This window comes from Odocoileus virginianus, chromosome 27, assembly GCF_023699985.2.
Source record: "Odocoileus virginianus isolate 20LAN1187 ecotype Illinois chromosome 27, Ovbor_1.2, whole genome shotgun sequence".
NCBI classification, from domain to species: domain Eukaryota; kingdom Metazoa; phylum Chordata; class Mammalia; order Artiodactyla; family Cervidae; genus Odocoileus; species Odocoileus virginianus.
Genome location: NC_069700.1, coordinates 29,954,422 through 29,976,896, shown reverse-complemented (window position 1 = coordinate 29,976,896; position 22,475 = coordinate 29,954,422). Strand labels below are relative to the sequence as shown.

The 22,475-nt window shown below is 44.3% G+C and overlaps 1 protein-coding gene and 1 pseudogene across 2 annotated transcripts in view; one reads left to right on the top strand and one right to left on the bottom strand.

Moving 5' to 3' along the window:
- The window catches only part of LOC110123714 (transcription initiation factor TFIID subunit 9-like), a 106,977-nt pseudogene that overhangs the window by 35,546 nt on the left and 48,956 nt on the right, over nucleotides 1-22,475 (bottom strand).
- DAAM2 (dishevelled associated activator of morphogenesis 2) overlaps nucleotides 21,671-22,475 on the top strand; it is a 127,497-nt gene continuing 126,692 nt past the window's right edge. For both annotated transcript variants that reach the window (XM_070456500.1, XM_070456498.1), the window contains exon 1: nucleotides 21,671-21,942. The gene's annotated coding sequence lies outside the window, so the exon portion shown is untranslated. The remainder of the gene's footprint in view (nucleotides 21,943-22,475) is intronic.

The following is a 22,475-nucleotide window of genomic DNA, read 5'->3' as shown; positions in this document are numbered from 1 at the left end:
ACGACCTTCTACTAAGAAGGGAGACTTGGGGGAAATAAGGAGAAACAGTTTTCTGTGGGTGATTTATAAAGCAAGCTATTTCTGGGGATTAAGACTGTCTACCTGGGTTTGAGTTATTTGATTACTTAAAAACTTGAATGAGCATGAGTCAGTTAATTTGCCGGCTTTCTGGTTGACCTCTGTGTCATCATGTCCTCTCCAGATGCGCGCGGGCGAGATTTATCTGGGGTGGCCCCGCGGCCGGCTTGGGCCTGCAATAGCACTTAGCCCCTCTTCCTCCCACGGGCCCCTCCCCGGCCTCTTTCACAATGGTTGCCTTTGAGTCCAGAAAACCTTGGTCTTGCTGGCCCCTGGTCTAATGTCTCCGAGGAAAACGCTGGAATCCCTCGGAACGGAGCAGAACTGGACGGGGAGACGTCATTATCCCTGGGTTGACTGTAAACTGTGCTGTTTAGTCTGTAAAGCAATTAGGTCTGGGGAGTGTAATGCAATGCTGCAGGCTGGCTGGCCTCTCTGCCCTTCTCTGTCTGGTCTGTTAGTTCTCCATGGGCATCAGCACCCAGCTTTTTGGGCCAATATCCTGCCCCCCTTAACCCAAAAGCATGCGCCGAAACACATCATTTTCGTCTTATCTGTGTATGCAAAGGACCTGGATCCTGACGACCTGAGTGTAAACTGCAGCTTTGCTTCCTCCTTGCTGTTTAATGAAGTCGGGCCAGTCACTGAACGGTCCTAAGAGCATCTTGGTTGCATTAAATGGGCCTCATCACCTCTATTATGTAGGTTTAACTGAACTGGGCAGGGCTAGAGCCCGGCAGGTGGTTAGAGCTCCAGTGTTCTCCTGAGTCTATCTGGGTCTCTTTGTAGGGTGACTGGCGACCACTTGGTTGACATCAGCCCTATTCAAAAGATCTGCCATTGTTTCTATCTGCTTCTTGTGAACCTTGGCTGGCCTGACGACATTCTTCATTGATGTCTCTCCCTTACCACTTCCACAACCTTCTAGCTGCGCCCTGTACCACCCTGAGTTAAGTCAGTCTCCCCTGATATTCTTTATTACAGTGTCCTGGCTGTTTCCTAGGTAGAGCTTAGCCACAGAGTTCATTTTCTATTGAAATCTTCTTATGGGTCTTCTCCACTTGATTGGGAACTTCACAGAGTGTGGTTATAGTTGCCTTAGTCACATTATTGACCTGGCACCTGATGTAGTCCCTGGCACATAGTGACTTCTCAGTAAATATTGGATTGGCCACAAAGTTTGTTTAGGTTTTTCTTATGGGAAAACCTGAATGAACTTATTGGCTAAGCCAGTATCTTGTGGGATGAATGAGTGAAAAATAATACATTCATGCCCAATGGGCAGACAATGGGCAGGTTAGGGCCAATACTTGCCTCCTTGCTGGCCAGATACAATCTCAAGGTCAGAGTCACATCCTTGGAAGGTCTGCCAGAGCAGCCTCATTCCTTGGTTATCCCTGGGTACCTCCCTCATCCTCTATACCATATAAAGTCTTGGACTCCCTACCTCTGGGGTTCTTTTGCATGAATAGAAGAAATAAACTTCTATTTCATTTATGCCATTGCTATCTTGGATTTCCTGTCATATGCAGCCAAAACTTATTTGGTTTATATGCCAGGGAATTTCTCTTCAAGGGCAGCTCCCCTGGGCTAGAGGCTGCTTTGGAACAGCAAAGTCATGAGGGCCCCATGTGTGTTTGTGTGTGGGGAGACAGGGGAGGTTTCACCAGAATCCTGGGTGTGTTTGGTACAGGAAGGAACCCCTTTTCCCTAGTGAAAGATCAAGCCCTAGGAAGACTCTCGCCACACTGTGTATTAAGCCAAGCCTGCTCTGCTCCGCGCGGACTCCAGTGCACATTTGTTTTAAATTATTCTTTAATTGCTTAAGTGTTTGTGGTGTCTTTGCTCTTAACTTGGGGGCCTGAAGAATGAAAAGAGGGAATCTTGCTGTCGCCGCCCCTCCACCCCCAGGATGGAGACCCTCCCAGAAGCTCCCCCTTACTTGTCCCAGGGAGAGGCCAGTTGGTCAAAAGACAAGACCCCTGGGTGTGAGAAATGGAAAGACCACCAGGCTTCCCTTGTAATCCTCCAAATTCCAAGCCCCAACTTGGTGTCGTGTTGGGAAATCTGACTGTTTGGATTTTGTGGCGATGCTAACATATACCTAATTAGTCTGTTTGTCTTAAAATCCACCCACTCTTCAAAAGGAAAAGAAAATAGCTGGGGCTGAAAATAGTTCAGTTGTAGACGTGGGAGCCATTGCCAGAGCTTTAATAAATACCCCAAACCTCTGATTGGTCTTTGCCAGACCTGCTCTTAGAGCAAAGAGCTGCAGGGACCTGGCCACAGCACTGTCTGCTGGGATCATGGGTGGGATCGCATGGCCGTGGCAGGGGAAGGTCCCACATCTCACAAGAGGTGGGAGTCATCATATCACAGACTGTCAGGGATGGGAAAGAAAGTGAAGTCACTCAGTTGTGTCTGACTCTTTGCGACCCCATGGACTGTAGCCTGCCAGGCTCCTCCATTCATGGGATTTTCCAGGCAAGAATACTGGAGTGAGTTGCCATTTCCTTCTTTAGGGGATCTTCCTGACCCAGGGGTTGAACCCAGGTCTTTTGCACTGCAGGCAGACTCTTTACTGCCTGAGCCACCAGGGAAGCCCCCGTCAGGGATGAGGGAGACCAGGAAATCATGAAGAGCAGTGCTCAGTTCAGTTTAGTAGCTCAGTCGTGTCTGACTCTTTGTGACCCCATGGACTGCAGCACGCCAGGCTTCCCTGTCCATCACCAACTCTCAGAGCTTGCTCAAACTCATGTCCCTCGAGCTGGTGATGCTATCCAACCATCTCATCCTCTGTCATCCCCTTCTCCTCCTGCCTTCAATCTTTCCCAGGATCAGGATCTTTTCCAATGAGTCAGTCCTTCGCATCAGGTGACCAAAGTATTGGAGTTTCAGCTTCAGCATCAGTCCTTCCAATGAATATTCAGGACTGATTTCCTTTAGGATTGACTGGAATGATCTCTTTGCAGTCCATAGGATTCTCAAGAGTCTTCTCCAACACCAGAGTTCAAAAGCATCAGTTCTTCAGTGCTCAGCTTTCTTTATAGTCCATCTTGATCATGAAGATCAGCCCTGCTGTTTTATGCCTGAAATAACTGAGATGCAGAGATGGAGAGGACTTGCTTGTTTCACTCTTTAGAAAGCATAATGGTAACCTGAACACATTCTCAGTTCCCCTCTCTCCCTTTACACCTCAAGTCGGAGGCATATAGAGTCTTCCATGTTTAAGGGGCTGCATGAGCTACACCTCTGGTTTCTTCCTACCCCCATCAAGTGACGTCTATATTGTGCTCATCTCTAAGAAAAGCGTTCTCGAGAAAATTTGTCGAGTCTTCACTCTGCGCCTTAGCCCTGGTGGCTCAGATGGTAAAGAACTCGCCTGCAATGCGGGACAGCTGGCAGGCTGCAGTGCATGGTGTCACAAAGAGTTGGACACAACTGAGGGCCTCAGCACAGCACAGTACATGTGATCCTTGTAACAAGCTTACAAGATGGATATAACTCTTAGGTAACTATTAAAACTGTTGACAAGTATAAATGATAGATAACCATTATTATCCCTTCTGGGTCTCGGAGAGGTCCAATGACTTGCCCAAACTCACATGGGCTTCCTTGGTAGCTCAGACAGTAAAGAATCTGCTTGCAATGTGGGAGACCTGGGTTCGATCCCTAGATCGGGAAGATCCCCTGGAGAAGGAAATGGCAATCATTCTAGTATTCTTGCCTGGAGAATCCCATGGACAGAGGAGCCTGGCGGGCTATAGTCCACGGGGTTTCGAAGAGTCGAACATTATTGAATGACTAGTACTTTTTTTCACTAAACTCACACAGCTTGAAAGTGATGGGACTTAGGTTTAGGTTCTGGGGAGTCTGACTCCAGAGTGCCATATGGCTTTCTAGACTTTGAAGATTTTAGTTTTTGTGTTCAAGGAATCTAGTACTGCTCACCAAACATCAATAGACCATATCTTTGGAGTGATATTTTTCCTTTGGTGATGATGGAGTCACATAGACCTATTCACAGTTTCTGGTCTGCTGTGCTTTATGGCCATATTTATGGCCTATGTTTAATGGGTAGAGCTTGTATAAATTCTCAACTCCTGTTTGCATAGTTCTGAATGGGACCTAGGACAGGAGAGGGTGCTTCAGTAGATCCAGACTAAGGTGCAAGGTGCTTTGCCTCTTGGACTATGTGATCCAGCACATCCAGTGATTCTCAAAGTGTCTGAGGCCCACTGGGATGCGACTGAAAGCCTTTGGCAAGCCTTCATAGGTGAATCACAGCATAAACCAGCAGAATTTTGAGCAGATATGTCATCCTATGTGGAATAACTATTCTCCTTTGAGAAATAGCTCTGTTTTGCTCCCAGGTCCTACTAGGGGCTGAAAACCACCTGACCTTGGGCCAAGTTACCATAAGAATTGAGTGACACATCATGAATTGGGTGTCAATATCTGACACATTACAACACAAAGTTGGGCATGCAGGGACCACTCCACAATCAAATGGCAGTGACAGGACTTCCCTAATGGTCCAGTGGTTAAAGAATCTGCCCGCTAAGGCAGGGGACACAAGTTCAATCCCTGGTCCAGGAAGATTCCACATGCTGTGCAGCAGCTAAGCCCATGCACCACAACTGCTGAGGTCCCATGCTCTGCAACAAGAGGAGTCACTGCGAAGGGGAGCCCACACACGGCAACTGGAGAGGAGCCCCCACTCGCTGAAAAAAAGAGAAAGTCCGTGCACAGCAAGGAAGACCCAGAACAGCCAAAATTAGATAATAAGTTAACTGATTTTAAAAGAAGATAACCTCCTTTAAAAAATGAAGGTGCACTGCGGGTCGCGGGCATGCTCCCAGGGCCCGAGCTCAGAAGGGCCTCACATTTGGTTTAATGCTCTGCTCTCAGCGTGTTGAAATTCGTGATGTGGGGTGAAGGGGTTCTTCCTTTTCATTTTGCCCCGGGCTCCACAAATGATGCAGCTGGCTTTGTTCCTGCACCCTGCTTCTTCCCTCTCAACCTGTCCCTATGGCTACATGGGGGTTTTCTATGATCCGTTGACTTCAGAAGAAAAATTTGGGCTTGGTTTACGTATGATTCGCTGCAAGATACTGACACTATGTGAAGATAGTAGAATACAATAATCACAGTCCCACCCCCCGGGTGTCCCCAAAGGACAAGGGTGAATAAGTAATCCTTCCAGTGGGCAGAGTTGCGCATCCTGCCTGGAAGAAGAGACAACCAAAGGTTGGAGCTATACTGATTTGTGCATAGTGGATAATGGTTTGGCTGGGTGGCCAAAGACTTGGAAAATCGGTGACGAGGAGGCCTGGGGAAGAAGTATATGGTTAAATTCTCTGAATGAGCACATAACATAAAGAACTTTGTATCTTTGTGCTTGCCAAAGAATGCCCTCAATAGAGGAAGAGTTTAAGAATTTGGTAGACAAGATGACTCACTCTGCAGGTCAGACAGCCTCTCCCCCAGTCACCTTTCCTCGACCAGTTAGCTTGTGAACAAAGTAGCCTTGATGGCAGAAATGGAGGCTGAGCAACATAGATTACCACTCAACAAGGCTGATCTGGCTACTGCCACTGCTGAATCTCCAGTATGCCAAAGAACAGGGACCAACAGTGAGCCCTTGATAGTACACTGTTTCTTGGGGGGAAGGGAGGAGGAATCAGCCAACCATGGAGTAGTAGGTTGATTACAGTGGACTGCTTCCATCATGGAAGGGGCAGCACTTTGTTCTTACTGGAATAGATTCTTTCTTTGGATATAGACTGGCCTCTCCTGCTCATAATGCTTTTGTCAAAACTAGTATCTGTGGGCTTAAACAGGATGCTTTGTCCACTGTCATGGTATTCAATGCAGTGTTGCTGCTGCCCGAGGAACTCATTTCAGAGCCAGTGAAGTGGACTCTTGTTCATGGATTTTTCTGATCTTACCTTGTTCCCCATCACTGTGAAGCAACTGACTGATAGAACAATGGAATGACCTTTTGCAGACATAGTTATGGCACCAGCTGGGTGTCAATACCTTGCAGAGCTGAGGCAATGTCCTACCATTCACAGAATTCTCCAGGCAAGCACATTGGAATGGGTTGCCATTTCCTACTCCAGGGTATCTTCCCGAGCCAGGGATTGAATCTGGGTTTCCCAGACTGGGGGCAGATTCTTTACCATCTAAGCCACCAAAGAAGCCCAATATCCTACAGCATAAGGCATATGCTCTAAATTGGTGACCAAGGGATGGTGCTTTTTCTCTCACAGCTGGGATTCATGGGTTCTTAAAGAGTGGGAAAGTGATTAAGACCTCTATTACCTCTACTTAAACTTCTGCTTTTTGTTTCTGCATCTTTGGGCCCTTCTTGTTGAGAGGACTCAGTTTCTTTCCAAAGAGGAAATCTGTCCATCACAGCAGTGATTCATTAAACTGGAAACTGGGACTGCCTCTTGACCCATTTAGGTTCTCCACGCTGGAGAATCAACAGAAAAACAAGGTGGACTACTGTGCAGGCCTAGGTGATTGATTTTGTCAAGGGGCAATTGATGCCTACTGTACAATGGGACATCCCAGGTGGTGGAAGAGCCCCTGGAAGAGGGCCTGGCAATCTACTCTATTATTCTTGCCTGGGGAATCCCATGGACAGCGGAGCCTGATGGGCTACAGTCCATAGAATCACAAAGAGTCAGACAACTGAGGCACATGTGTACAACAAGGGAAGGCTGAGTACACTGCTATGTGTGGATGCAGATCTCCCAGAGCATCTCTTGGTTCTCCAGTGGTAGGACTTCCCTGGTGACCCAGTGGTTAAGATTCCATGCTTCCAATGCAGAGGGCATGGGTCTGATCCCTGGTCAGGAAACTAAGATCCCACATGCCATGTAGCACTGTCAAAATAATAAAAACAAAAACAAAAGACAGATGAATGGTAAATGACAGCAGCCTAGTACAGGTTGGAGTGTTAGTACTCCATAGCCTTTAGGAATAAAGATGGAGTCACTCCATCAGGTAGGAAATTTTGACCACCTGAAGATGTTTACTGAAAGCAAAAGTTATATTGAATGGATAGCAGAAAAAGGTAAACTCCAGCTATGGCCATATAACCAGTTGTAGAAATGAAGACTATAACAGTGTTTCTTCCTCATTTTACTATGAATACATTAATATTTTTCTTTCCCGCTCCCATTTCTTCACCATCTAATATAAGATGTGTTAATAGTAAACTTGATTGATATATTAGAATTTAAGTTACCAAATAGCTCCAGATGAGTATGACTCAGCTGGAGGAGGGATGAACATCTGGCAGTGATGGATAAAAGAACTTTGTATCCTCTGCAGTGGTCCCCAACCTTTTTGGCACCAGGGACCAGTTTCGTGGAAGATAGTTTTTCCATGGACCCGGGGAGGGGGTGGAGTGGGAGTGGTCCTTCCAGGATGATTCAAGCACATTACATTTGTTGGGCACTTTATTTCTATTTTTATTACATCAGCTCTACCCCAGATCATTAGGTTTTAGATCCTCGAGATTGGGGGCCCCTGTTTTACAGAGAAAGTTGTTGTGTTTTGGGTGGTACATGAGATAGTTGCATCATGTAAGGCAAAGCAAGACCTTGCTGTCGTCTTTATTTGGACATTAAATATGATGAAAAGAAATAGGTATGGATGCCAAGTTGTCATGGCCTGGACTGTGGTAACATTGTATTCTGTCAATTTAGTAAAGCTGAAACTATATTTCCCAGAATTCACTTCTCTGCATGGTTAAGTGCCATGGCCACAAGAGAAAATTTGCACAAGAGTTGAAAGGCGGAAGGGATGCTATGGTCCTTTTAGTATGCTCTGGAGGTGGCTGAAGGGCAGTCACTGTTGCAGCTCAAGCATCTTGTGATTGATCTGCTGGCTTGTTGGTGAGGGGTAGCAACTGGGCACACAGCTCTACCAGCTACCCCCCACCCCTGCTGATATCCTCCTCCCATCTCTGAATCCTAGGCCAGGTACTTGTAAACTCATCCTGCAGGCCACTTGGGTCATCTGGAGTAGAGGTGGTAACGCACCGACACAGTTCCAGTCTGCCCTTCCAAGTTCTAATTAAACTTTAATCTCCTAGTTCACAAGCATCTTCCCTTCACAACTGCCAACTCTGCTGACTTTGGGCCCAACATGACATGCAGAAGTGATAGCTTTAAATAGACTGCCATACTACCCCATGCGTGGTCTCATCCCTATAATAAATCGTTATTCTATATCGTTATTCTAGATCATTCACAGCGGTTCTTCTCTGAGAGAACCCTGACTGATATACCTAGACTGTTAAGTCCTCTCTCAAAATTCTCTGATTTACCTTATGCCATTTAGTTCTTATAAGAACCCCTTGAGGTCGATATCACTATCAATCTGAGCATAAGCAGTTGGACATCAGAGAGGCTAAGTGACAGTCCCCATATCACACAGCTATTAAATAGCCAAGCCAGGACTCAAACTCAGGTCTAACAGATTTTGAGTTTAAAATTCTTCTGTCCCCCAAACACTGTCAATCTGCACTTTGTTATATGGCTGAACTGGGTCCTTGTTGCTCTGTTCCTGATTTTCATGTCACCAGAGGCTAAAAGGTTTGTTTTCCCGGGGTATGATTATAAAATCAGCTATAATTTTGTCCCCCACTGACCTTTAGCTCCTGCCATGTGGTGGGTGTCTTATCCCTCTCACTAGGTAAAATCTCAGGTCAAGTGACTTTTCTGTGCATTAGTAGGCAGTATAAAGTTCTATAAATGTGTTAGAGGGTAAAACATAGACTTGGTTTAAAGTCCAATCCTGTATATTAATTAGCACTTCAATTTATTCAGAGTACTTTTTTCTCTGAACCCCCTACACCCACCTCCTCCCCAGCTAAAATTAGCTGCAGTCTAACTGCTTACCTTTGGGGAAAGGATGTGGTTTACATTCTCTTTCTGGTCTGATTCTACCCCTCCTCCTCTCCTCCCTCAGGTTTAAAGTTGGGAGGAAGTAGGAGAGGCAGGAAAGTGAGTTTGTTCTTTTATAAAAACAGTTTTGCATATTATAATATTCACCCATTGTAAGTGTATAACTCAGTGATATTTAGCAGATTTATAGAGTTGTGCAACCACTATGATTTTAACTCTTCTAGAACTTTCCATCACCCCCAAAAGTTCTCTTGTGCCCATTTGCAGTCAACTCCTGTTCCTTTCCCCAGTCCAAGGCAACCACTGATCTGATTTCTGTCTTTGTAAATAATTTGCCTTTCTGGATATTTCCTATGAAAGGAATTCTACACTATGTACTCTATTGTGTCAGATTCTTTCATTTGCATCAAGTTTTTAATTTTAATTTTTATTGGAGTAGAGTTGATTTACAATGTTGTGTTAGTTTCAGGTGTACCTCAGAGTGAATCAGTTGCACATGTACACACAGCCTTTCTTTTTTAGACTCTTTTCCCATATAGGTCGTTACAGAATGTTGAGTTGAGCTCTCTGTGCTTCATAGTAGGTCCTTCTTAGTTATCTATCATACATGTAGTATGTATATGTCAATCCCAAGCTCTCAGTTTATCCCTTCCCTCTACCCCTGGTGGGGATAAATCGAAAGTTTGTTTTCTATGGTACATATACATAATGGAATATTACTCGGCCATAAAAAAGAATGAAATAATGCCATTTTGCGGCAACATGGATGGACCTAGAGACTATCATATTGAGTGAAGTAAGTCAGACAGAGAAAGGCAAATATCACATGATATCACTTATATGTGGAATCTAGCATAAAGGTTTTGAAGATCATCCATATTGTGGCATGAATCAGAAATCTGTTCCTTTTTATCAATGAATAGTATTTACTTGTATGGATATATCATGTTTTATTTACCCACTCACCAGTTGATGGGCATTTGGGTTATTTCCAGTTTGGGGCTATTATGAACAATGTTGTTACGTATATTCACTTAACATGTCTTTGTGGGGATACATCTTTTTATTTCTCTTGGCTTTCTTCCTAGAAAAGGAATTTCTGAGCTTAATGGTAAATTTATATTTAAGTTTTTAAGAAATATACTAACTGTTTTCCAAAAGGGTTGTACCATTTTACATTCCCATCAACAATGTATGAAAATTTCACTTTTTTCACACTTAGTTTTCTATCTTTATTGTAGCCACTCTAGTAGATGTATAGAGGTATCTTATTGTGATTTCAATTATTTCCCTAATGACTAACCATGTTTAGTATCTCTTTATGTACTTATTAGCCATCTGTGTATCTCCTCTTACAAAATGTCTGTTCAGATATTTTGCCCATTTAAAAACTGGGTTGTTTGTCAACTACTTACTGAGTTCTAAGGGTTCTTTATATGTTTGAATATTAGTCCTTTATCAGATAAATGATTTGTACATACTTTCTTTACATATGACTTGTCTTTTCATTTTCATAGTGTCTTTTGAAATGTAAGACTTTAAAAATTGACAAGGTCCAGTTTGTCGTGTTGTTCTGTTACAAATTATGCAATTAGTGTCATGTTTAAGGTCTCTTTGCTAAACTTAAGTTCACAAACATTTTCTCCTATTTTTATTCTAAGAAGTTTAATAGTCATAGTTCTTTCACTTATTTATGATTTAACCTAATTTTTTTCATATTTGACATCTAGGTGTTCAGCAGCATTTGTTGAAAAAAATTATCCTCTTCCCATTGAATTGTTGAAAATCATTTGTACAGAAATGTAAGGTTTTATTTCTGAACTTTTAATTTCATCCTGATGATCTACAATATAGATCATATGTAGATTCTATATGTCCATTCTATGTCAACACCACACTGTCTTGATTATTGTAAATTTATAGTAAGTTTTTTAATTGGGGTAATATAAAAACTCCAAATTTGTCCTGCATTTTCAAATTTGTTTTCTTTTTTTTTTTTTTTTGGTTCCTTTGCATTTCTGTATACATTTTAGGATAAGCTTGCCAATGTAACATTTTGCCAAAGACAAAGAAACCCTGTTTAGTTTTTGATAGGAGTGCATTGAATCTATACATCAATTTGGAGATAAATGCCAAATTTATCCCCAACAATACTGAGTCTTTCAATCTAGAATAGTTAAAAGTATGTTGTTTCATTTCCAAATATTTGGGGATTCCCAGATTTTCTTTTGTTGATTTTTTTTATAATTTACTTTAGATGACCTGTGATCAGATGCTGTATTTCATATAATTTCAATCCTTTACAATTTATTAAAACTTGTTTTATGGCCATGGTATTTTCTAGAGAAGGTTCCAGGTGTGGTACACTAGAAATAGAATTTTAGACAAGGAAAATATTTCCTAATGATAAAATAGTCACCCAACGGCTGCAGGTTATCAAGCATGCTTGAGACATTCTCTAGCAAAGACCATAAATTAGGCCATAAAACAAGTCTCAAACAATTTTAAAACATCGAAGTCATACAAAGTATGATGTTTGGTCACAAGGAAATTATAGTATCAGACAAAATAGACTTTAAGACACACATACATACAAAGTGTTTGTTATATCAAGTTGGTTGATAGAGTTGTTCAAGTCTTCTATATCCTTTCTGGTTTGCTGTCTGGTGATTTTATCAGCTCTTGAGGGTGTAATCGTGAAGTCCCCGATTGTTATTATTGAGTTTTCCATCTCCCCTTTCAACTCTGTCACTTCTTACTTTATGTATTTTGAGGTTCTGCTGTTATTCAATATATCTTTCTGATGATTTGACCATTTAATAACTATGAAATATGCTTCTTTGCCTCATACTATTTCTGCTTTTGAAGTCTATGTTATCTGATATTAATAGCTACTCTAGATTTTTTGTGGATGCAGTTTGCACTGTGTATTGTTTTTTTCCAAACTTTTGTTTTCAACCTGTTTGTGCAATGTCATCAGGTTTGTTTGGATATACTTACTTTCACTTATAAGCTTGGCTTCCTAAAGATCACACTTCTATCTTCCTAGTATAGTGGTAAGTCAATTTCCCACAGCCTCAAGTCAGAACTTTAAAGAATCCCCAAATTCTTACCCAAAGTTCATCAGTTTGTAAAGTATTATGTAAAGTGTATGAACACTTCTCAGATTGTCTTTTGCATTTGGTTGATTTCCATTGTGTCAAAATGGTTGTTTTGTTAATTTAATCTCAGTTTGTAGTTGCTTTGTGGGGGGATGAGTTTTGCTGATCTCCTTACTCAGCCATAGGTGGAGGTCCCCTCTTCTGCAGAGAATTTTTTGGCATGGTTGCAAAATGGTTTGCATATATCAGACTCTTTTCCCTGTGAGCCTTTGGTGGGTTTTTTTTTTTTTTCATTTATTTTTATTAGTTGGAGGCTAATTACTTTATAATATTGTAGTGGTTTTTGCCATACATTGACATGAATCAGCCATGGATATACATGTGTTCCCCATCCTGATCCCCCCTCCCGCCTCCCTCCGCATCCCATCCCTCTGGGTCTTCCCAGTGCACCAGCCCTGAGCACTTGTCTCATGCATCCAACCTGGACTGGAGATCTGTTTCACACTTGATAATATACATGTCTCAATGCTATTCTCTCAGATCATCCCACCATCGCCTTCTCCCACAGAGTCCAAAAGTCGGTTCTATACATCTGTGTCTCTTTTTCTGTCCTACATATAGGGTTATCATTACCATCTTTTAAAATCCCATATATATGCATTGAGTGAGTGAGTGAGTGAAGTTGCTCAGTCGTGTCCGACTCTTTGCGACCCCATTGACTGTAACCTACCAGGCTCCTCCGTCCATGGAATTTTCCAGGCAAGAGTACCAGAGTGGGTTGCCATTTCCTTCTCCAGGGGATCTTCCTGACCCAGGGATCGAACCCAGGTCTCCCGCATTGCGGGCAGATGCTTTACCATCTGAACCACCAGGGAAGCCCATATATGCATTAGTATACTGTATTGGTGTTTATCTTTCTGGCCTACCTCACCCTGTATAATGGGCTTCAGTTTCACCCATCTCATTAGAACTGATTCAAATGTATTCTTTTAATGGTGGGTTCTTCAAAGACCATTCAGTTGGGTCTCTCCAACTGCAACTCCTGTGATATGGGCTGTGTATTCTCTTTCTTCAGCTGATTTTCTCCCATTTAGTTGGTTTGCCAGTGGCCCACTCTGTACCAACCCTTGATATCATGGGTCCACAGTTCTTCCAGGTAGTTCTCTTTGATAAGGTTTAAATATGTCTCCTGGCTCACTTTCTCACCCATGTGGCCCACATATGGTTGTTGGGACACATGTATTAATTCTTGTCCTCGCAATGTAGAGTGCCAGCCTTCTCAATAAAGCAACTTCTCTCCTTTGATCCACCACCAAATCAATTTACCATCTGTGTCTTGCCTTCTATATTTCCAGGCTGGAGTCTGACACTGTCCACAATTCCCAACTTCAGGAATCACTTAGGTCCTTGAGTCATCCCCCTCAAGCTGTTCTCACTGGGGGGGGGGGGGGGGGGGGGGGGGGGTGGGGGGGTAAAGGGAAGGAATTTTGGTGCAGGCATCTCAGAGAAATCTTCCTCATTACATTTTTTCTCAACTTCCATGCTTCTGATTCTTCCTATAGGAAGGAGTTTTTGGAGACATGAAAGCACTTCCCAGATACTTCCTTTTGAAAATCCGCTTCTCACTATGAAACATTATTTAAGAATTTCTTATCTATTGCATCTTGCTGCCTCATTAAAAATTCCAATTCAGCATCCCATTACACTTGTGTTTATTTTTAGAGACTTCTTCTGGTCCCCTTCAGACTAAACAATGTTTCTGAAAGTTACGGGATGTTCATAGATGTTATGTGGAAAAACAGGTCCTATGAGGAAAGAACTTTGGGGAGCACTGTGCTGAGCTAAGTTCGGGAGATCTCGTTTGCTGTGGACCTTCTAGAATTTTCCATATGCTAACAGGCAGTGTGAAGTTTCAAGGTGTGTGTGTGTGGAGAGGGGTAGAATATATACAGTTTTTCTCGAGCTTATTTGATCATAAAAAACACTCCCTCTGCCTTGTTTGGCAAGCCATTTAAAGGAATTAGCATTCCATAGAATGCATTTTGGTAATTGCATTTTGGCCTGGAATCGCAATTGGCCTGGAAGTTACCAGTGGAAAGGGAAGGTATTTTCTTCTTCATCCAAAGGCAGGCAATCCACTACTGACCTTCACTACATTTCATCCACTGTGATTCTGAAAGTTTCATGTGCTTTCATTTATTTTTTAACCTGCATGAAGTTGAGCTTTCTTTCCCACTAGATTAAAATCCTAATTGATGGAAACCCCATCCAGTGCAACTTCGCATCTCCAGGGCTTATCACAATGCCTGAGACTTAGCAGGATGAGTGAATAAACAGCATTAGTGAAGTTCTTTGCTGCTGCTTCTGCTCCTGCTTCTTTCTTTTAAAGAAAGTTAGAAAAAGTCCCTACACTAGAGTCCAAAACCACATATATGCATCCATCAAATATGCCTATTTTGTGTTTATGAAATTCCCCCAAAATATCTAAAAATCTGTGCTCATGACTGTCTGCAGGAGGATTCATTAGATGTCCTTGCTTTTTCCAAGGGCAACCAGGGTGGGTTTTCTCTTTCTTTATTTCTGTGTATGATTGTGTACACACAGCTGAAGAGACGAGTCACTGAGAACTTTCCAAAAGAAATGAATGGGATAAAACAGATTGCCAAGTTACTGAGTGGTAATTAAGAACAGATTCCTAACATCATCACTTTACCATGTTTAAGATCTTTCCTTTAAAAGACAAAACCACTGAATGATGAAACGTGTTACGCTTCTTCTGATGTCCCTTGGCCTCCCCCAAGTCCCTGCTCAGTTGCATATACACACATGTGCACAGACCTGACGATTCCAAGCAGCCTCCATTTATTCTTCAACGGAGAAAAATGAGTGTTTGTGTGTTTTCCCCATCTCCATTCCCAGTATAGATCAGGTGGGAAGATTTCTTTCTCTCAAACATTTCAAAAGACAACTTCACCTTGAACTTGATTGCAGCACTCAGCCCTGAGCATGATTCTTCAAAGAGTCTTGAGCTACCGAAGCCGAGACCATCATGGGAGTTTGTATGCAGCCCCAACTGCAAGGACTCTGTCTCCAGAAATAACATCAGCTGCTGTGGCTACCAGTGGGCATGGCCTTTCCCCAGGCTGGGGACCCTAGACTCGGATCACACATTGTCTAGGGGGATCAGGCAGGAATTCCACCCCCTTTCTCAGCTGCTGAAGTACTTTGCACACTGGGCCATATCCCATCCCACATCTGGCCAGGTGTGGAGCCTGTCTAGCCTCTGCTGGGGATGGGAGTAGGGGCACATACCGGACTAGATGCACGCACGGCCTGCCTTGCTGTGGGGGTGGACGGCTGCCGCCACAATGTCCCAGGATTTTGTGTCTTGTGGTTAAACACTTAGGGTTCTGACGTAGGCAAAGCAGCAGAGCTGACCCTCAAAGCCGCTGCAAACAACCTGAGCAGGCTTCTCAAAAATGCTGTCCTGCGTCTCGGAAGGAGACGGCTTTTATGGGTCCAATTTTCCAATCGCTGCCTATTTGGTGTGGTCATGTCCGAGCCAGGGGAGGTTTCTTAACTCCAGGCAAAGATATTTGCAGAGAGCTAGGTGCCAGGAACCTGGTGAATTGTACATTAATGTTAAGTGCATTCTTGGTATTAACTAACAGAAGAGCTGTGTGTGGTGGGGGGTGGGGGTGGAGATGGAAAAGGGCAAATAGAGGAAGAGGCTTGTAAGAATAATGGCCATCTGTAATTACAAACATTCCGCAATTCAATCCTCACTCCGGCACCATGGGCTTGATCCTCCTATTATTCCATATTTTTCCAGAGAAACTAAATGATGCTCTTAATTAGCTGTAAGATCTTGAGCTGGGGTTAGAAACCAGGCTTTTACTGATGCCATATTCTGAGGCCATTCTACAACCCCACACCATGATGAGAACCTAAAACATTTTTCAGGCAGTTCATGTCCTAATTTCATGTCCTTTCCAGGAAGAAATTGTGGAACCTGACCTTTCTTCTTTAGTTATAGTTTTAGAAGTTACTGTTGGCTAAGTGCGATATTGAAAATGGATAATCAGCAAGGACATAGTGTATAGCATGTGAAACTCTGCTCAGTATTATATGGCAGCTTGGATGGGAGAGGAGTTTAGGGGAGAATGGGTACATGTAAATGCATGGCCGAGCCCCTTTGCAGTTCAGCTGAAACTATCAAAACAATTGTTTGTTAATCGGCTATACCCCAGTACAAAATAAAAAGTTTTTTTAAAAAAGAAGTTACTGTTGGATAATGGAAGTTCAGGAGGCTGGTTCTAATCAATGGAGATTATACGCCTAAATATAAGTGAAAGAAACAGAATGGTCCATGATCAAAACACCTAATGTGTTATATATCTGTGCTGACCTGGGCCCAGTTTACCACCACCTTCTTCTGCACTCTCGACATTACCAACGCCCTTGAGACAGAGTTTGGCATTTTCCTGAGCAGAGCCTGGGGTCCGAAGGTGGATTCTGACGGCCTCATGGGTGGGATGAGAGGGACCTCATGACTCTGAGGGTTCCTCTTTCTCCCCTGTCTTAGAAGAACTCACTGGAGTAGGGACTTTCAATCCATTTGCCTCATTTAATCTCGTCAACAATCCTTTAGGGATGGAATGTTCTTCATTCTATGATATTGTTGAGAAACTGTATTAGTCAAAGTTCTCTGGATAAACAGAACCAATGGGTGTGTGTGTGTGTGTGTGTGTGTGTGTGTGCGCGCGCGCGCGTGTGTGTGTGTAGATAGACAGGTAGATTTTTAGGAATCGACTCATTTAATTGTGGGAGGCTGGCAGGCTGCAGATCCAGGGAAGAGTTACAGTTCAGATCTGATATGTCATTCGCTGGGAGAATCCTGGAAGTCATGCTTTGTTCTATTATGATCTTCAGATGACTGAATGAGGTCCACCTATGTTATAGAGGTTCCCCAATTTAAACGTTAATCTCATCCAAAAAAACACCCTTATGAAAACATTCAGAATAATATTTGACCAAATACTTGGGTATGTGGCCCAGCCCAGTTGACATGTAAGATTAACCGTCAAACACCAAGCTTCAGAAGGTCACGGGCAGCTCACACAGCAGAAAGAGGCGAGGTGGGGATTTAACCAGGGTCTCTGACACCTGAGTCCTTATCACCACCTTCTCTAGCCTGCCAGTGTGAACTGCGGAAGGTGATTTTGTGATGATTGGATGGCTACTCATGGGGTGCTCACTGATCCTTTACAAGGTCGTTGCTGAGTGCTCCTGGGGCCTGTGCCCTGGAAAGTGGGCAAGGAGGGGCAACTGTGATGCCTACTTCTCCCACGAGTTAGCCGGGCCTCGGAAGTGGACAGTTGGCTTTGGATGCAGGGACAAGCTTCCTGAATTGTTTGGGAGTCCCTTAGGAAGCAGGTGGAATTTTCTAGATGAATAGTGTGTCACACAGAGCCACATTCCTGGGATATACAGGTGACTGACAGGTGAAGGAAGATGGGCCCCACCCCACCCTCAGGGCAGTCTTGAGCATAAGTGATTACCTTCCGTCCTCCCTACATTAGGGTTCTATGTGCAATAATGTTGGGGTAGGGGGAAAACAGATGATCTTGGAAGGGCCCCTCCCACTTTATGGGTTCTTCAAGGCTCAACAACCTCAAAAACAGCCTCTTAGCATGGAGGGCCATGCATTTTATAAGCTTCACCTGCTCCTCTTCCCAGTAGAACCTGAGTAAGCTTACCTGGGGAGGGATGGAGTTTTTTTTTCCTCCTCTCCTCAGACCTGGAATATTCTGGTGCATGGCCTCTTCCTCTGATCCCATCCTCCTCATGCTTCCCACCTACCACCTCTAAGTCTCCAGCTCTATCTCAGTTCAGTTCAGGTCAGTCGCTCAGTCATGTCCAACTCTTTGCAACCCTAAGAATGCCAGGCTTCCCTGTCCATCACCAACTCCCAGAGCTTGCTCAAACTCATGTCCATGATGCCATCTAACCATCTCATCCTCTGTCATCCCCTTTTCCTCCTGCCTTCAATCTTTCCCAGCATCAGGGTCTTTTCCAATGACTCAGCTCTTCGCATCAGGTGGCCAAAGTATTGAAGTTTCAGGTTCAGCATCAGTCCTTCCAATGAATATTCAGGACTGATTTCCTTTAGGATTGACTGGCCCTATCTCAGCTCATCTTTAATCCCTTCCTGTCTCTCACTTTGCCTGGAAGAAATTAATGAGGCTATTCTAAAAGGAGTTAATTCCAAAAGGAGTAAATTCTTTTTTTGACATTTTAATTTTATCAGACTTTTAATTTTATATTGGAGTCTAGCCAATTAACAATGTTGTGATGATTTCAGATGGAGAGCAAAGGGACTCAGCCATACATATACATGTAAAAAGGAGTAAATGAGGCTATTTCTCATTAGGTCTACCTTTTTATCGGGTCTGCTCCTGCTAACTTCCATGAATTCTGTTGCATTTCCTTGTGGCTAGAGACAAGTAGATTGGCTTGTGGAGTGATCTTCAAGGGAGGATGATCACACCAAGGCTCCTAATACTAGAAATGAGTCAGTCACAAAATCCTCTTATGCTTTACTCACTTCTCTGCATCTTCTTTATAATAATAATTTAAAACATATACCAATTATTTACCACTCACCATATGCTGGGCAATATGGACAAAACCAGTTGGAAAAGCAGGGTTAAGATTGAGAGGAAAATGGTGGTTGGAATGTAGATTTGGATGTCAAGACGATGGTTGACCTTCTCAGACTGTCATGGAGCCTATGGTACAACTAACAAGAAAGGATGAAATCACATGAGATGAGTTTCATTCTCCTTCTTGGCAAGAGAAAGAAGATGGCTGGCAGATCCCTGGGGAACATCCACAGTCAGGTGGAAGAAGGACCGGGAAGAGAAACTGCACAAAGGAAGTTGTTGTGCTAAGATGTCCCTGAAAGAGGGGAGTGCTTCAAAAAAGGGGTGCTCCAAGCATCTTACAGGACATGACCATGAAGATGCCAAGACTTGATTCAACTAAAAGTTCATGTGACCTTAGCAAGAGCAACTATGGGGATTCCGGGCAGGATATCAGAGGGTAGCTGGAAGGTGATGGGGATTTGGGGAGACAATGGACTGGACTCAATTCCCCAAGTGGACTGTGGCACTTTCTAGTTCCAGAATTTACTTTCAATCTCCTGCATCTTGACATAGACTTAGTATGCATTAGGCATCTTCACTGGGCTTTGTGGTTTTATTATCTAAGGTGTTGCAGAAAATACACAGAATTGGAGTTAGAAGAACTAGGCTGGGGTTCAAGGGTCCCTTATTTTGTAGACTGTGTGATCTTGGGCAGGATATCTATTAAATCTGGCTTCTTTTCTTATATGAAAAATGGAGGTTATTGTGATACTTCTCCAAATTGTGAAGTTTGCTGGGGAATATATGCGGACAGGCTTTGAAAACTATTAACAGTGATGTCAGTATAAGGTTAAATAGAGGAGGAAATGGCAACTCACTCCAGTATGCTTGCCTGGAGAATCCCATGGACAGGGGAGCCTGGTGGGCTGCAGTCCACCCTGTGGCTACAGGGGTCACAAAGAGTCAGACACGGCCAAGTGACTAAGCACACATACGGTTAAAAGGAATTATCATACTTGTGAGCTAATCTTCAGGAATCGTTCCAATATTGCATTTTGGTGGATTGATGGAAATGTGTCAGGTAAGACTGTATTTGACTGTAAAAAAAACCTAAGATGACTATTATAACAGGAACACATGGGAGTTTATTTTTCTCACCTGACAAGAAGTCAGAGGAAAGTTCAGCCACTATGGATGTCATCAAGGACCTCAGTTCCTTTTACCTTCCTGCTCCACCATTCTTAAGTGAGCGGTTTTTGTTCTCAAGGTTGCAAGATGGTTGCTATATCTCCAGACATCATATTTACGTCCTAAGAGAGAAGAAATGGAGGAAGGCGAAATAGGGGCTGTCAAGGGGTTGAAGGGGCATGCCATCCGAATCTGACTTTTTCTTAAAGAATATTTGTGGAAGCTGACCCCAGCCTTCTGCATGCCAACCTCACTGGATGGAAATGGGTTTCACAGCTATTGCTAGTTACAAGGGTGTCTGGAATGGTGACTACTGTAGACCTCCAGTTTCTTTAGTTGAGGAAAGCAAGGGAGAAGGGGATTTTGGAAGCTAATGTGCAGTGTCCACCACAAAGCAGAGTTCACCGTGGAACCCTGATGGGAGGAAGGGGATTGAGAGATGTTGCTGTGGGGTATGATGCTCAGGAGGACAGCCAGACAGTGACCAAACTGCAGGGCTCTGAGCTCTCTGTGGCTTGGACCAAAACATCTTGGCTGTCTCCCACCAAGAGGCCCAGGCCCAAGACTTGGCTCCTTCTGGCAATCAGCCCTAACCAGCTGCTGCCAAAGGGGTAAACACATTCCAAGTCCTTGAGTCCCTGCTGCACTGTAACTGTGGTTAAGACACACCCCCACCTTTACCCCATCTGGGCTAACGGAATGCTCGCTAGGGCTGTGTTGTTTTAGTGATGATTTGTGGTTATCCTCCTTCTCCTTAATGGGGAGTTGAATACCTACACACTTATGTTATCCAACTGAACAAGCGATTTACATCCCATGCATCTCATTTTTCACTTCATTCTCCAATCCTTGGGCACCAAGTAGGATAAGGCATTATGCTCTCTCTTTTTCCTCTACTCTGGAAAGATGGCCATTAAACCAAGTCATGTCCCCAAACCTCTTCAGCTAGGTAGAGAAATAGACAACCATCAGAATCCAGACCTGAACAGTGAGGAAATCCCACCTTCCGGCTCATCACCCAATGCCAGCTCTATCTGCTTGCTCACTCCTGGGAGAGTGAAACAATGCAGACTCCATCCTGATGATGGTGCCAGTCATGGAGGAGACTGTTGTTCTTGATTAAGGCAACTTCTATCCAGACAAGGAGATGGATCACAATCACATTTAAGAAAAAAAAAAGAAATTAAAAGCCATTATATAAAGTATGAATAAGGACTATTGTAAATGGCTCAAACTCTATATGTAAGCAATGAAGTAAGATGAACTGACTGGTACTGAGTTGGAAAAGCTATACAGAGGCAGGGAGTGTGGAACATAATTTAATAAAAATAAACTTTTTTTTTTTTTTAACGCGCCCACTCCCAAAGAAGAAATGGAAAAGTTGTTAGGGTGTGGACCAGGGCTTCTAATTAGCTGTTCTGTTCTTCCTGATTTATCTCCTTTCTTGCCCTAGCACCTCCTGAGACTCAGTGTCCGGTGAAGGGACTTGGTCGAAGGGCAGAGCTCCCGGTCCCGAGCACCTGACCTCTCAGCCCGCTCGGACCAGGAGAGAAACGAGGAGAAGCCCACCGTCTCAGGTCACCACTCCTGCCTGCTTGACCCCTTCCCTGTTTCCAAAACAGAGGAAGCCCTGAGAAGGCTCTTTGCCAGAGTTGGAAAACAGCTACCCTCATTGTCTGCCTCGCCCTGCCGGCTGCGTTCTCCTCCCTCCCTCCGCTGCTTTCTGTCTGAAAGTGTGAAAATTACAAATCCCAAGGAACTGCAATCAGAACTCTACCTAGGGAAAATTCAGAGTATCCTGGCCATAAATATCCCGCTCCAAGACGCCTGACGTCAGAGCGGGGCGGGCGGGCGCGAGGCCGGCCCAGGGGGAGCGGCGAGGTCTCGGTCGGGAGACGGCGAGCTCGGCTCGGCTCAGCGCGGAGCGGGCGCGGCGGGCGGGCGGGCGCGCAGCCGGGCGCGGGGCTGCGGGAGCCGAGGACGCGCCATGGGCGGCCCGGGGTGAGTACGGCCGCCCCGCTCTCCTCCCCGCTTCGCATCCGGGGGGCCAGGGGACCGCGGGAGGCTTTCCGGGCCACTTCCCCACTTCTCTCCTCCTCTACTTTTCTTTCCGAGGCTGAAAGGGGATTTGGCGAGGCAGCGGCTCCACCGGCTGCCTGTTTTTGTGTTTCCAAAGTGCTTTGCAGGAGCCGCCGGGGATCCCTGAGCGGGGTTCCGGCGGGGGTGGGGGTGGGGGGGCGGTGCGTGCGCGTTGGTGCTGGCGGGTGTGATGTGCCTGTCGGGTCTGCCTGGATGGGCACATCTGGACACAGGAAATGTCTTCGGAAAACTTAAAAAAAAATGTTTATGGCTTTGAAATCCGATTCCTTCTTGTCATAAGTGGACAGACAGAGCCGGTGCCCCCCAAACGGACAACTTTTTGGTGGTGACTTTTCCCGGTTCCCTTGTGCCTGCCTTTGGGTGATTTAACTCTTCACACGCCCCCAGCTCCCACTTGCAAGCCTGGCCCCTGGCCAGCAGGCCAGGCCTGGGGG